The sequence below is a fragment of the Fukomys damarensis genome, unplaced genomic scaffold, assembly GCF_012274545.1.
Source record: "Fukomys damarensis isolate Sample0158 unplaced genomic scaffold, DMR_v1.0_HiC HiC_scaffold_32, whole genome shotgun sequence".
Classification (NCBI taxonomy): Eukaryota; Metazoa; Chordata; class Mammalia; order Rodentia; family Bathyergidae; genus Fukomys; species Fukomys damarensis.
The window spans coordinates 35723730-35731210 of NW_022900944.1; the positions used below are offsets into that span (position 1 = coordinate 35723730).

Genomic DNA, 7481 nt, shown 5'->3' on the forward strand with positions numbered 1-7481 from the left:
ATATATATATATACACACACACATAACCCCTATATAAAAGTAGTAAGTGTGTGCATATGAAAAATATGGTAATTTTACACTCCTACTTAACTGAAGGATATTTAACTGTAAGCTAAATACAGATTTTTTTGGTTGATTATATAAAGGTACAAATTCCAAACATGAGTCTCATTATATTGTATAGATTAAATGTACCGACAAAATTTATATATACACACACACATAACCCCTATATAAAAGTAGTAAGTGTGTGCATATGAAAAATATGGTAATTTTACACTCCTACTTAACTGAAGGATATTTAACTGTAAGCTAAATACAGATTTTTTTGGTTGATTATATAAAGGTACAAATTCCAAACATGAGTCTCATTATATTGTATAGATTAAATGTACCGACAAAATTAATTTTAAAAATAAATAAATAAATATAGATTTCCCCCCTCAAGATCTGTAAGGTATTACTTCAGTCTGCTGATATCCAGTGTTGTCTGTGAGAAATGGAATATCAGTCTGCTTTCCACATCATTACAGATAATCCTTCCCCTTCGCTGAAAGCTGTTACAATTGTGTTTTAACTCTCGAGGTTCTGAAATTTTACAAGGATTTGTCTAGGCTTGAGCCCTTATTCATCTTGTTCTTGGGTACTCAGTTGTCCCTTCCAATCTAAAATATATGTCAAAGTATATGTTCAAAGTATACTCAGGAACATGGTTTCATTATTTTCTAATTTTTATGATTGTTTGCTACTCTCCCCTATATGTATTTTCTCCTTCTGGAGCTTCTGTTACACATTCCTCTGTGTCTCCTCCCTATTATTTGTTTGTTGTGCTATATTGACATTTTTAATTCTTGTGATTGTTATATACTGTGATCTCTCTTTTTAACTTCTATGTAGTTCTTCAAGTAATTGTATATATACTGTGTGTCTCTAGTCATTTTTAGTCATCTAAGTTTATTCTCTAGTAGATTCTTTAGGAAGAACTCATGGGGACAATTTCTCTGGGACCTTACATGTTGATAACTATTGGTGTATTCCCCTTTATACTTGAAGACTGCCTTTGCTAGGTATAAAGTCCTTGGTTCACATATTCTCTTGAATTTCTGAGATATGTTGCTCTCTTTTCTTTTTCTTTTTTCTTTTTTTATTTTTATTAACAGTTCACTTTGTAACCCAGGCTGACTTCAAATTCGTGATCCTCCTGCCTCAGCTTCCCAAGTCCCAGGATGACAGGTGCATGTCACCATGCCCAGCTTTTTGCTTTCTTTTCTTCTGTCATAAAATACTGTTGCTGAAAGTCTGATGAGATAAGGCTGTGGGGAAAAAGGAACATTTCTCCATTGTCACTGGGAGTATAAATCGGTGCAACCAGTATGGAAATCAGTATGCAAATTCCTCAAAAACTGAAACCAGAGGTTCCATTTGACTCAGCTATTCCCCTTGGTATTTTCCTGAAAGAGTTAAAAGTATCGTACCACGTTTAAATACCACATTATTTCTCTTGTGTCAGAAAGTGAAGGCACAGATAAGGATCAAAATGGATGATAGACTTAGGGAAGGTGGAAGAAAATGTTCAAATAGGAAGGGGAATAAGGGAGGGGGAAGGGAAGGAAGGGGGAAAAAGAGAATGATAGAAAAAAATGGAAACACTGCAAGGCAGGCAGCAAAACCACTGAGCTAAATCCCTGGCCCATCATTTACTTCTTTTAGTCCTTTTTTCAAAAACTCTTAAGACCTTATTTGTTGTGTTTGTGTAAATATCATAATAATTTAACAAATGATTTACTAAATTTCTCCTGTGTGTCCAGCAGCATTTCTGCCATAACAGAATCTAACTAACTCTTGACTATTAGAACAGATTTCTCAAGACTGGCACTACTGACACCTTTTGATGAGGGCAACCCTATGCATTGTAGGGTATTTGACAGCATTCCTGAACTCAACTCTCCAGATGCCAGTAAAATACTCTCCCTTCCTCCACTGTGACAACCAAACATGTCTTGCGACATCACCAAATGTTCCCTGAGGGGCAGAAATCACTCCTGAAATGCTAAATGAGGAGTCACACAAATTGTCAAATTATAAGTGTAGTTTGGAAGTAGCTTTATCACTTAGGGCAAATCACATGGAGCAAAATATCTTGGAGTCATTTTTACGCCTCTTTCATACACCTAATTTATGAGCAAGTCCTTACTCACTATCAAAATGTGTTCTGATTCTGAGTCTTCTCACCGTCCTCACTGCTGCCACCCTGGTCCAAGCCATGGCCATCTCACTTGATATCAGAATATCGAACCCTCCGACTGGCCTCTCTGTTTCCCGTCATTGTCACTTTCTTGTTTCTGCATCCCTGTGCTGTTTTCCCCCATACAGTTGCCAGATTAGTGTCTTATAATGTAGTCAAACAATGCAATTCTCTGATCAAAATCCTCCCGTGATTCCACATCACTCTTGGTATAAAAATAAAGTCTCACATGGCCTGCACTGCCCCACATGATCAAACCCCTGGCTACCCCCGCCCAAACTCACCTTTACTACTCTCCTCTTACTGAACTTCCGCCACAGCAGCATCCTGCTGGTCCTTAAACATGTCATCCATGTTCCTATCTTTGAGCTCTGTACTTGTTTGTATTTTAGCCGAGAATATCCGTCCCCCAGACTCCTATTCCTCCTCTGGCTCATCTCCACCTCATACAGGTCTCTGCTCAAATGTCCCTTCCCTAGAGAAGTTTCCCCTGCCTGCCCTGCTTTAAATGGTAATTCCATCATGCATCCTTCTCTGACCTTGTTTTATTTTCATTCTATCACTTATCATTATTTGACATCACAGTACATGTCCATTTGTTTATTTGTTCACATCTCTCTCCAAGTCTTCAGAGAATGTAAATTTTCTGAAGACAAGGACTTGGTCTCTGTTGCTCACTAACTTTTAAGGCAATGACAACCCTAAAGAAAAAGCATCCTCAGGGACAAAACCATGTTTAGAAAATTGTAGGTACTTCAATATTTTTGAATGAATGAATGAGAAGGAGGCAGACAAGAAGAAAGGAAGATAAAAGTAATGTCATCATCATCTAGTGCTGACCTGATCAGAAACATTAGCAAAAACTGTTTGGAGGAAGACTGTAAGTTAACTAGATGGAGGAACAGGTGGTGGGAAGGTATTGTGGTATGACATTGAGACGGAGAGAAATAAAGGTGACTCTTCCAAAGAGGTCTGTCTGTGTGTACAGGACACAGGTATAAACTCGCCACATGAAAGTACTGAAAGAAAGTCATTGGGATGATTTAGGACATAACATAGGACGTTACTGCAAGTCAAGCAGAGTGTAACGTTGATATTTTTGTATCTACCTGTAGTATGCTGGTAGTAATGATGAAACTACCAAAATATGAAAGTCAAGAGACTTCCTCAGTGATGTCCAGTAGCAAGTCTTAATCTTGTACCAGTTGAGGTCTTATGCTTAGAACTTCATGTCATATAATAATTAGCTGTTTTGAATATATTATTTAAAACAAAAGACATTGAGAGACATGGAGATGTCTCATTTCCATCCTGGGAAAAGTGGATCTATTATTTAGTAGATGTTGCAAGATCTCCCACCATGCAGGCTATACTATCTGGAATTCTATCTGTATTTAATATTAGTCAAGATTCTCCCAAGAAACAGGCCAATAGTATGTACGTATATGTTTACATGGATTAATAGATTGATAGCTAAACACACACACACACACACACACACACACACACACGGGTTTGGGGCAGGGATTGAGGAAGTAGGAAGAAAGGAAAGAGAGAGAGAGAGAGAGAGAGAGAGAGAGAGAGAGAGAGAGAGAGAACTGACATATCCAAAATCTATGGAGAAGCAATGGAGATGTTGCAGTCTTGAGTCAGAAGGCAGAGCGGAGGTAGAGTAGCTTTCTCCTTAGAGGACTGCAGTCTTTTTTCTCTAGGCTTCCACTGCTATATGAGGCCCATCCATATTGTGCAAGATAATCAGATTTAAAATAAAACTCTACTGATTAGATTTTAATCATATCTAAAAAATACCTCTCCAGCAACATCTAGACTGGTGTTTGATCAAAACACTGGACATGCTAGCCAGACTGACACATAAAACTAACCATGGCAGTGGTTATTGCACTGTACAATATGTTGCAGTGTATTCCCTCACAGCATTGCTAACAGAGTTTAGGGTCACATTATTGGATTTTTGCTGATCTGGTAGGTGAAAGTATTATCTCAGTATATTTTTATTTAACACTTCTCTTATTATTAGTGATTCTGGGCATTTTGTTTCAAATATTTAAGAAAATTATATACATATATATATATGTGTGTATATATATGTTTTGTTTTTGTTTTTGTTTGTTTGAACTGCTCAATAATGTACTTTACCCATTTTTCTATTTAATTGTTGGTGTTTTTCCCCTCAGTATTCTATTTTGATCAAAACTATTATTTCTAAAAAAAATTATGAAGGATTTGCTGGTAATCCATACTCTTTTTCCTCCTTACCCAGTAGAGAAAGGAGACGAAGGGCAAAGGTTTGAAATAGATGACATTTTAAAGAAGGAATAGAAGGGATCTCTGTTCTCATGATTTCTTGTAATATTTTCTAGAATTTTGTTTAAAAAAGGATTACTTAGGCTTTCTTTATCTTGATCATTATTCAAATCATTTTTTTCTTAACAATTCTGACTTCGTCTTCTACTATTATCATTCTCTAACATTAGCCATTTCACCTTCTGTTCATTGAGCAGAATGGCCTCACACAGAATCTATGCATTTGCTTTTCACTGTGCTTGGGATGCTTCTCCTCTGTTTCCACAGCTGTCTCCCACTTAGTCATTCAGTGACATGTTTAGTCATGTTTCAGTGACAAACTTAGTCATGTTTCAGTGACATCTTACCTGGCCATCCCACCTCAGAGAAATGAGCTGTGCTATCCCCTTATGCTTGGGAAGATTACAATCTAATAGGAAAATATCTGTGACACACATAGTAAATTAGGAATGTCAGTGATGATGCATAGAAATGTAAATTTCAAAGGTGAGTTAAGGATTGAACTGGAAGAATAGATAATATTTTAATAGGTCAAAACCTATTTAGTGGGTCAAAATTTAAATAGACCTACCTATTGAGCAAGAAAAATATAACTGCTTTAAAATCCAGTTTATTCACCCATAAAATGTTTGAAAGGATTCAGTGAAAGAGTAAATATGGAGCACTTTACAAAGCTTATGAAAGGAGAACAATAAATGTTAACTTTTAAAATGCCCCTTCAAAGTCTTAGCAGCAGGCGTGGACTGGGAGAGTCAGAAAGTTGACTGTAGGCTGGAGCATAGGCTTGATGAAGTGGCATCGGAGAAATGAAGCAGCAGAGAAAAGTTGAAGGAAAACCTCATTTGGAAAACATTTAATTCTTTCTTCTTGCTCAAAGGGAAATTTTAAAAGGCAGGGGAATAAAAGGCATTAATTAGAACTAAAACTGACCCTGTGGGGACAAGGACTCTTCATTTTCTGCTGTGTCCCAGGGTCTATAAAGCAGAGCTAGTCATACAATTTGTGTTTAATAATTATTTGTGGAGGGCATCTACCTTGTTGTGGAGGTGCAGAGACAAGTAGAGGAATAAGAAAGAAAATACTGAAATTCCCAAATCTCTGCTGTGTGTCTATGCACACTTGTACCAAGTGCATCTCTCAGGGACAGTAGGCATATGGAGGCAGGCTGGAGCAATAGAAAAGTAGAGAACCCTAATGCTTTTCACAGTTAGCACAGCTGAGTTGCTGGAGTGGAGTCTGTAGAAGAGAGACAGTTCTGAAAAACCAAGAAATGGCCATGAACGGGATATGTAAAATCCCTACCTCCAAAATTCAGTGTTCACTCAAACACTCTGTATGGGTGGTTCACTCAAATACCTGGTATAGTACTAAGAACTCCGTGGATTGGTACAGACTAGAAGGAAGGGACAGACATTATCATTGAGATACAACACTTTGGCACATTTATCTCTAAACTTCTAAATAAGATGCCTTGGAATTCTCTTTAGTCTGTACTACCACCTTTATTTTCTGAAAAAAACTTTCAAAAATCTCAACAATGGGAAAATATCTAAATTCCTTCTTCTGAAAATCTGTGTGTATTCATAACTGTCCTAGAAACAGTGGACATGTGCTTCACTCCCACAGCTTTAACATAATCCACAAAAGGAAGACTTACAATGACCCGAACACAAAGCCAAATGTCTAGTGTATCTTTGTGTTGATGACAGAGTTTTCTACTATTTTTACTGTCTTTTCATCAAGCCAAATACTAATTAAGCCAAATACTAATATTTAAAATCTGATAGCCCAAGAGACTGAAATAAAAACCTAAATCTCACCCACAGATGCTTCAAAGCTTGTGTTCTACTTGTGACCAAGGACTCAGCCAAGCATGGAACCCAGGTGCATTGCCAGTGCCTGAACATAGCAGAACCCATTCTAGGGAGAGCTTGAATTGTCTGCATCTGAATGTCATCCCTTATATTTCTTGATGCAGGTTAGAATTCCTCTTCATATCATATGAGAACAAAACAGAACAGCCTAGAACACAGTAAGTACTGTGAATACTCAAACTCGTAACCGCCTACACAAAGCAAAAACAGTCTGAAAGGGTTTTTAATGTGAGATATTTCTGCAGAGGACTTCTGTGGCTGTGTGTACAAAAGAATTAAACAAACAACAAAAGCAATTTAAGGAATTTGTATGTTTTGTTGCTTTGACCTTCCTTGTATCCCTTTCCTTTAAGAAAGAAGAAAAGAAAAAAACTAGCTTTCTCGGTATGACAATAAAAACGTTCCATCTTTTAAAAAAGAAGACAAAGAATAGCTTTTAACATGGGTCAGATACTATGCATTGCTTCTATTGAATTAGCCAGAGAATACACACTTTTCCTTTATGTAACAGACAACATGTGTACATGTACAGGCGTAAGGACTAAGGGGGTGACGAATATTTTCCCATATAACCATTACGTGTATTTGTGCCCTTAGCACAGCCATTTGTGAAAGTTTGTGTTTGCCTTGTAAAGAAAAGGAACTCCTGCTCCATTATTCCAAGCAATTAAGCTCCAACAGCACAGGGATGAGGAGGAGGCCCTGATTTTCTTTCCCTTTGCAGTAATTGCCTCAGCAATCATCTTTGATCAAGTAAGAGCAGAGGAGGAGAGTCCTGCGAGTTGACATCTCTGGTATAAATATATACATTTACATACATGGGGCAGCCGCAGTGCCGCAGCTTCTTCCTGACGTGTCTGACCTGAAACCAGTGTAGCTCCACTGACACCTCATTTAATTGAATCCTTCCCTCGCAGTGCTGGAGCCGGAGGACTTGAAAGGAGGAGGGAAGTGGAAGGATGGGTAATCAAGGCACGCACTTCTGCCTGAATGTCTAGAAATGACAGGAAAATAATTGCTTTTGAAAAGCAAAAAAC

At 37.6% G+C, this 7481-nt stretch overlaps 1 long non-coding RNA gene across 1 annotated transcript in view; it reads left to right on the forward strand.

The window, feature by feature from the left end:
• The window catches only part of LOC104876456, a 24465-nt gene extending 17825 nt beyond the window's left edge, over nucleotides 1-6640 (forward strand). Inside the window, exons 5-6 of the long non-coding RNA XR_784341.2 lie at nucleotides 6397-6454; nucleotides 6549-6640. This is a non-coding gene — a long non-coding RNA (uncharacterized LOC104876456). The remainder of the gene's footprint in view (nucleotides 1-6396; nucleotides 6455-6548) is intronic.
• The last annotated feature ends 841 nt before the right edge of the window (nucleotides 6641-7481 follow it).